The sequence below is a fragment of the Lactuca saligna genome, chromosome 2 (assembly GCF_052625555.1).
Source record: "Lactuca saligna cultivar CGN05327 chromosome 2, ASM5262555v1, whole genome shotgun sequence".
Taxonomy (NCBI): domain Eukaryota; kingdom Viridiplantae; phylum Streptophyta; class Magnoliopsida; order Asterales; family Asteraceae; genus Lactuca; species Lactuca saligna.
Genome location: NC_136418.1, coordinates 40,580,241 through 40,589,648, shown reverse-complemented (window position 1 = coordinate 40,589,648; position 9,408 = coordinate 40,580,241). Strand labels below are relative to the sequence as shown.

Genomic DNA, 9,408 nt, shown 5'->3' with positions numbered 1-9,408 from the left:
GGGTTGGGTTTAGCAGGATCAACCTTGGTCCCACTAGAAGAGGAACCATCTTGGGACTTTCCCTTGCGGTGGCTCTTTGACGGGGTCTTCCTCTTCTTACCCCTTCCCTGCCCTATAGCCAAAACAGGAGCAGCGGGTGGATTGGGAGTCGGTGCAACAGACTTATCCTTAAGGTTACTCTCAGCAACCCTTAGGAGCCCTTAGTGCTTGCTTAGGGTGACCTCTTCCTTGTTCATGTGGTAGGTCATCCTGAATTGGTTGTAACACAGAGGCAAGGAGTGAAGGACCATGTCGATAGCCAAGTCATCCCCAAAGTCGACATTCAACTTGCAAAGACGATCGACATACCTTTGCATCTTTTGCAAGTGCACGGTTAGAGATTCTCCATTTCCCATTTTAGTAGTGATCATGTGAGTGAAGATCACGTAACGTTCCTGCCTTGCGTTTTGATGGTATCTCTCCAATAAGTCCTGATGCATTTCGTACGGATACATGTCCTCATAGGACTTTCGGAATTTGAGGTTCATTGTGGCTATCATGATGCAATGAACTTTCATTGCATCACACTCATGAGTCTCAAAGACAGTCATTTCAGCCGGAGTAGCGATTTCTGGATTGACTTTTTCAAGCTTCTCGTCAAGGACATACTCCTTATCCTCGTAGCTAGCAATCGTGCGAATGTATCTTATCCATTTGCTAAAGTTCGTGCCATCGAAAGTTACTTTTTGGCAAAGGCTCATTAACGTGAATGAGCTAGCAGCAGCGTTGTTAGCGTTTGCCATCTACAAATAGAAAAAGGACAAATTTTGATTAGAATTGAATCCCTAATTATCACCCAAATATAAAAATTAAGGCTAGGATCCAACAACACTATTTACACATTACAAAAGGGATGTCGTAATCCAACATGCAAACAATTTGAAGGTAAGTGAATGAAGATTCACTAATTCTCCACCATGAAAACATAACCCTTAAGTTTTAAACGCACTGAGAATTCCTAGGTTTCGATGAGATTCATTGAACTTTTCAATGGCATGTTTAAATCTCGATATGCGCCTCTCATTTGTGACTGGGATGCCGAGGATCACAAAGTGCGTGTAAATGACCATGGAAATCTACACGGTGCCTTCATTGTTACAATCACCTATTCGATGTGCTGTTAACCACACACGCTCCACCGAACTATGATTAACAATGAATCACCCTTTGCCACAATTGCTTAGAACCAATTAGTGTGCCGGTAATCCATACACGCTCCACTAACTTCTTAGCAAGGGTGCAAAGTGTAATTTTATGGGATTGCATCAATTCTCTTTTCCTAAAGTAACTAGGATTGGGAATTTGAAAAACATGTATTTACTTTGTATTTTAACATTATACTCTTAATGAGAAGATATAGTTGCCCTATCCTACCCGATCGGATAACAACCCTCCACCGATCAAGCAGGCGGTGGGTGTGACTGTACACCCATTAATCGTCATTTTATAGGCAGCAACCTTATACCCACCTTATAGACCGGCTTCGTGAATGAGACCTATTAACGGTAAGACTAGCATTTTAATTATAAGTATATATATATATATATATATATATATATATATATATATATATATTAGTCTTGTAATATTATATTAGCATAGGGTTGAATTTTAAACTTGTAAAATTCTAGGGTTTGAACTTTAAATTGTCCAAATTAAACTTTTAATCACAAAACAAAATTTCAAAACTTGAGGAGTAGTTTTAACTTTTCAAAACACAAGGATCAAATAACAAATAATTTAAATTAACCATTTAATATCATAATTATCCATATTTGATTTATTTAAATGTTTCTTGCAAAACAAATCACCAATTCAATTAAAACAATCAATTAATATCATATAAGAAAATTATTATTCAACAAATTGGTAAATATCTTTTGTTAGGTCAAGAATATACTCACATATATGTTAAAATTTGGATTTTATTGACCCATAAAGATTAAGGCAAGTTTCCATAAGAAAAATAGCAAGAAATCCCGAAACTAGCTCCATCTGACGCTCGAACTCGCCGAGTACCACAATGGACTCGCCGAGTTGAGGCCTACTCGCCGAGTCCACTATGGAACTCACCGAGTTCATCAAGCAGATGGACAAAAAATGAATTTTTCAATCAACAAATGCATCAATTCAATAGAAACCAATCAAGGCTTTGATACCACTGATGGGTTTGAGCCATAAGAACTTTCCTATGTGCACATGCTAACCCTAATGCTTGGATCTAGGTTTCTCTAATTGAACATGCAATGTATCCAAGACTTCTATTGATAGATCTAGTGTAACCATTCAATACATTACATATGAAATCAGATCTAAAGGAATATCTGGAGTTGCTTGCTTGATTCTTCTTGTCTTTGGATCTTAGAGTCACAATTGTCACTCCTCTAATGGATTACAAACACCAACTAGCATGAGGATGATAATGGAGAGAGAGGGAAGGGTGAGAAATCGGCCTAGGGTTTCTTGGGATACAAGAGTGTCGATTTCCTCCACCCAAAGGGTCTATATATACTATTGGCTACTAGGGTTACACCTTAAACCCTAATTGAATAACTTAGGCCCTAAGCAATCCAATAATCCCTATAGACAAGGCCTTGGACAATTTCTAGGATTCTCCAAAACACTAAAATCATCCATTCTCTTATCCATAAAGATTCATAGCCCAAAATACAACTATCACACATTTGACAGTTTATGCCCCTTTGTTCAATTAACCTCTTTAAGTCACCAAATTAATTCCTAATTAATTGATGAATTATATTAATCAAATAACAATATTATTATTCCTTATATTATTCTCATAATATATTAATAATATTTCTTCTCTCATTACAAATCATCCTGTCAAGTTGCTATGGTGAAGGCAACCCAAAAGGACCATGCTCAACCGGGTCAAGTACTTACCAAATATAGTTATAGCCTTAGACACTAATCCAACAGTATCATGACACATGTGTTGAACCCATTGACTTCTTCAAAATGAATGGTCCTATTACCGAAATATCTAAATCCTGCAAAAAATTTACTTGAAGTTAGTTGTGAGGACTTGTTACCTAGTATAGTGAAGGCGGATCAATCCAAATATGTACTCTTTGATGGTTGTAGTCGTAAACTTGCATTAGCTTTGAGAAAGATGAAAAACATGGGAGATAATGTGGAGAGTGATGACTCAAGATAACGAGAAGACATACCTTCCAAATCGAGCAGCCCAGTGAAGGGCAGTCCAATCATTAATGTCACAAAAGTTGACCACCTTTTGTGAGAATTAATTAAGAAGCTAGCCTTTTGGCCTTGATTTGTCCCTGGAAAACAATTAATTAGTTCACATCAAAGACTCGAGCTCTCATCCAAGAAAACCAATCTTGATTTCTACTTTTATTTATCTAAATATTTAAGATACCATTTTTTGAACTTCCCCGGTGGCATTAAGACAAGGATCTTTTGATGCAGCTGCTTCAAATCCACTGAAGGCCCTTTCGTAATTTTACATATATTAATTCACAGTAGCAAAATTGAAATATAAGTCTAGGTTTCACTTCATGCTTTCATCTTTCTCTTGTTACATCATGAAAGGAAGAATATCATATAAAAGTTGACTTTTTCAAGTCAAATTTACAAAGTAGATTTCCAACATACAATATTTTGGTATGCTTCTAAAGACTGATGTAATTTTTTGTGATCCCATGCCCCCGTGACAAAGAAACATGCAAACAAGCATTCCCCACGTTGCTTGTTGGAATAACAGAAAGGGTAAAATAGAAAATACACATAAATTCTTATGTCTTGATGATAAATTATGCAATAACCTTACACCATGAATTCCCATCCTTGACATCTAAAGCAATAGCTTCCTTTGCGTGTTTTATGCTTTCAGCAATAATTTCCTCTTGATTATCAGCACCTAAATATTTAAAAAAAAAAAATTAGATTCAAAAAACTATATATATATATATATATATATATATATATATATATATATATATATATATATATATATATATATATATATAAAATAAACAACAACCACATTCAAAAAACAAGAAATGTTTATTGCCTTTAGTCATTCGTCTTTGAAGCATTGATAATTGGCTAAGTATCCTTTTGTTTGGTGTAACAACCCGAAGTTTTCCATCGTCGAAAAACCCGTTCTACCCATAAAAATTTGTCGTTAATCAATTCGTTCCGTTTTCGTTTTGGGTTAAATTATTTAAATGTATATGTTTATTATAATCCAATGAGTTTCCAAACCCTTTAGGAACTCATGAAATTAGCCCAAAAATGTTTATTTCAAAAAGTTAGAAACGTCCCCGTCGGGTTACGGAAACTTAATCGGGTGCGACCTAAAGCCCCGTTTAATGCCGGTATCCGGTAGAATTCCATCATGTCCAAGTTTTAGGACCTATATAAACATGTTTAAACATTCATCTGAAGCTTTTGCTTCCTCTCTCTACTCTCTCTCTAACCTCTCTTCTAAATCCAACTTTAAGGGTCCAAATCATCAATTTAAGGCTCCAAATCTTTGAGGTACCTTCCCTAACTTGTTATGCAACCTCTCTAGCCTTTAAATTCGAGTTTAAACCATGGATTAGGACCATTATCATGAGTTTACGGCCCGAGAACAGTCCTAGGCCATAAACTCATCTAAATGGGGTTTTTGGAGCAACAAAACCCTTCCAAACCACAATTGGACCTTAGATGTGGCTAGATGACTTTATGGAATGTACCTAGAATGCCTCAAACCATAATTTAGAGCCTTGTTCATGTGTTTATGGCCCTAGAACATTGCTAGGCCGTAAACACATATAAATGGGGTTTTTATGCCCTTAAACACTTCCAAAACACCAACAAGGCTTAGATACGACTTGTAGAATTATGGATTTGGCCTTGGAACACCTTGAACATAATTTTTGAGGAGTAAAAGGGACTTTACGGCCAAGGCACATGCTTGGGCCATAAACTCATTGTTCATGGAGAGTAAACTCCTCTAAAAGTGTTAAAATGCCACTTTAACACACCTAAAGCCTTGGGATAAATTCTAGAAGTGTTTACAAACAAGTATTGGACTTTAAAACACATTAATTTCCCCATCTAAGGAGTTCACAGCCATGAGGGGTTCATGGGCTGTAAACTCCTAAATCTATGCCAAAAGCCCCCTATGTATGGGGGAGTTTACGGCCGTAAAATCCATGTTTACAGCCGTAAACTCCAATAAATGGTCCCTATGTGTGTTATAATCCATTCCAAAGTCAAAAACCCAAGTCTAGCAATTATCCCTAAGTGTTTGAAGCCATTTTGCACCATAAACCACCCCACCATGATTTTACGGTCGTAAACTCATGGGGAATGGGTGTTATGGCCCGAAAACTCTTGTATGAGTTTACGCTTAGGGAGTAAACTCAAATTCCAAGTCCCTAGTGCCATTACACGTCCATAGATGTCACCCGAGTCCTTCCAAACACTTGCAATGGGGTGTTTCTGCGACTAAAAGTGTTTGTCCCTAACAATTAAGTAATCTAAGTCCTAATTAGATACAAATGTGTATCTTTTCATTATACATAGGAATCTCGTACGTTTGCATGCCCCGATCCAACGTTTAGCATCCGAAATCGTCACATTTCTCGTCCGGTGAGTTCATACCCCTACCCTTTTCAATGGTTTTTCAATGTTTTCAGGGGGGAATACAAGCAAACTATAAATGTTTTCAATACATAACATTGATGTATTTCAAATAATATCTGGCAAACTTATAAATACCATTACCCCTTATGTATTATGTTGAGCATAAGGAATGATTTATCAAGTACAACTATATGAATTCCAGCTAAGGAAATACCCAAACTAATCAAATTATTATGGGAATAATTTGGGGTTCTTGAGTTCTTGTTTCATCACGTACTGATATGTATACAAAGTTATTAGATAAACTATGTCCAGTTCAGTTTATCTCCGTTTCATTTTGAATGAATTGCTAGATGATTTCATTGTATATAGTTGTATTCATTGTATTATGTTTCATAATCTTTTGTATGTTTGATATCATATGAGAACCCCGTGAATAGTTTAGTACTACCTTGTGAGTTCGTCACTACCCTTTATGGATGATCAGTAAAATCCTCCGCGGAAGTGTAACCAGAGTCTCCTGGAGGGAGAGCGAGGAATTTGTGAATAGATCTGTTCGGGACTGACAATCCCACACCTTAACTGCTAGCTACAGTTAGGCGGGCATGCTTGGGGTGACAAATTTTTGGATATCGTTCGACACCTGACAAACGTAAAGGAGGTTTCATTGTCGTATCAGCATGGTTACCCGACTCACAATACGTATTAATATAAGTTTATTCACAGTATCGCTTTGGGTTCGGTTTGACTATGTTTCGATTTCATATCTACCTTCTATCTATAGTTTCCATATCTAGTACGGGATAATGGTCCCATGGTTTTCAGTCTAGTGGTCTTATATCTAATGCGGGATGGTAGTCCCATGGTCTTTAACTTATATCTAGTACGGGATAAAAATCCCATGATTTCAACCTATATCTTGTACGGGATGGTAGTCCAATGGTTTTGAAGCTATATCTAATACGAGATGATAATATCATGGTTTTGAACCTATATCTAATTCGGGATGGTAGTCCCATGGTTTCCAATCTATGTTTCCATGAATATCAAACTATATTATATCTAGTACGGGATGGTAGTCCCATGGGTTTCAATCCATGTTTTCATGTATATTAAACTGTTTTGTACTTAGTATGGGATGTGAGTCCCATGGTTTTTAAACTACATTCCATCTATAGATCGCATATTTCAAACTAATTCATATCTAGTTTGAGACAGTAATCCCATGATTCTCATTATATAGTTTTATGCATTAAGCTATACTCCGTAATATACAACCGGTCTTACATTCAGGAAAGTATGGGACTTTCCTGGGGAAAACATTGAACATAATTATATTTTACAGATACATCTTTTACAGTAATAACCAACATTTAGGAAAGTATGGGACTTTCCTGGGGAAACGTTTACATAACTAGAACAGGGTAACAAACAGAATAACTTTACATCTTTCACAATTGGTAACAAACAATCAGGAAAGTATAGGACTTTCCTGGGAACTTCGTTGGTACATAACCAGAACAGTATGTCAAACCAGATAACCTAATTGTACATTTACACAAGAGAAAACATATTTTTAGTGTACAACTTTACTTTACATCTTGACAAACGATAACAAACCTTTTTAAGAAAATATGGGATTTTCTTGGATAACAAACATTTTTGGAAAACTAAAGGAAACTGGTACATTTTCAGAAAACAAACATCTTATGAACTCACCAGCTTTATGCTGATTTTCAAACCGCTTGTATTCTCAGGTCAGTGATAGACAGGTACCCAACAAACCTTTTGGAGAAGACGGAGCGTACTGAAGATCTCGTCTTTACTTTTGTTAATATGATGCATATGTATATCAATGTACAACTTTACTTTTGAAACAAATGTAAATTTCTATATGTAATGTAATGGTTGTTTACTTTACTTACTATGTGCATTGGATTTGATACTCAACGTGGAGTCCGCCCCGGAAATGTTTCCGCCTTCGGTTTTCGGGGTGTGATATTTGGACCCTGTATTACCATTAAAATGAAAAATGTTGGATGTTTATTAACTGAATACTAGTAAAAATTTATAAAAATATATATACAAGTGAAGTGATAATCAACCTTGCTTAGAGCAAGGGTAAAACAATTTCTTGTGGAAGGTAAATCTCCTTTTTTCCAAATGCAACTTCCTAAACACAGCCAAGCATCTCTAAGAGATGGATTCCGTTTAACCTATAAAGTCAAATAGTTGATAAAATCAGAGATTTTATTGAACTTATGTCTTTTTATATGATTAAAAGATATGATCAGTTGACTTACAACTTTAGAGAGATGATCTTCTATTGTTTTTTAGTATTTAGGGAGCACATCCAATATTTTCCCTCTCAAGTATTCATACGTTTCACGTTGTGTAGGCAATTTCCTTTGTTCTGCACATCACAATCATAATATAACCTCAAATAGTTTCATCATCAATCCCCATAAGCACCATTAAAGTTACATCATATGATTCTATTCATACAGATTAATCTAATCTGGCATTCTAATGCGCTTTTTCTACCACTCTAATCGATAGTTAACACTTAACCTGGCTTGTATTCGATTAACCCTCTACTACGAGAAATCATATCATGCCATTCAAATAAAATAAGCGACCATACACTAAAAGCACACACATATAGAGAGATGATTACAATCATGAAAGCTGAAAATCGTTGGGTTTCAAGGGAAGCATACCAGGAGGAACAAAATCGAGGAGATTGATAGTGATTTGAGATTGATTTTTCAATTTGGAAATTGTTTCATTAGGGTCTGAAGGGAAGTAAGTGTCTTGTATCGTGTTCAGTCACTTGCTGCTTCTATTGCTTTCTCCATTAAATATGATCCATCTTTTCCTTCTTTGCTGAATCGATTTTCCCCGCTCATCATACCAGTCATCTGTTTACTGAATTACACCGACGAATTTAAATCAGAAGGCCCATCCAAAGCCCTCTATCAAATCAATCTGAATTTTGATAGAAAGAGACTTACTAAAAGAGCGAGGAAGAAAACGAGATTGAAGGAGAACTTGTGGAGTTCTTTAAAACACACATATCAAAGCACTATGAATCCAAAACCTAACAGTGATAGAGTAGTCCTCGTGATGTTCTTGAAAAAAAAAATTGGGGTTTCAAACCTTCTATCTGCTTTCAAATAATTGGGGTTCTCAGTCAGATACACGTGTAGACATGAAGGTTTCAACAACCCTATCGATGTTCCCGATACCATAACTCTCGAATTTAAAAACCTTTTATCTACTTTATACTAGCTCGTATGATTGGAAGAATGTTGGTGGATGAAGCGTTCGTCGATAGGGCCAGTGCGTCGTTGATGTGTGAGGCCAAAAGAGACAGTGAGTGTTGGAGGCGGTGGTGGTGGGTTAGGGTAGAGATGAAGGATGTGAGATATGAGAGAATGATAGTCCTCATGACGTTCTTGAAAAAAACCCTAGTTTTAGTCCCCATTTTGTAACAGGAACGTGCGTTTAAAAAATATAAAGCGACATGGTGCACAGGAAACGCGTTTATGATGGGTGTCTTCCGTGTTTTTTTTTCTGACACAAATTTTAAGGCATGCTAAAATGCGCGTCCTAGATCCTTCGAAATTTTGAAGAGGTGACATTATTTTTACGTCACATACTTTTGTGTATCGTAAATACATGCGTGTCATTAAAGGCTTTTTTCTAGTAGTGGTTCTTAGTGAATGGGGTCACAGCTCGAGCTACTTT

General features: G+C 36.3%; 1 pseudogene; it reads right to left on the bottom strand.

The window, feature by feature from the left end:
- Nucleotides 1-3,430: 3,430 nt before the first annotated feature.
- LOC145028845 (uncharacterized) lies at nucleotides 3,431-8,579 on the bottom strand (annotated as a pseudogene).
- Between the last annotated feature and the right edge of the window lie 829 nt (nucleotides 8,580-9,408).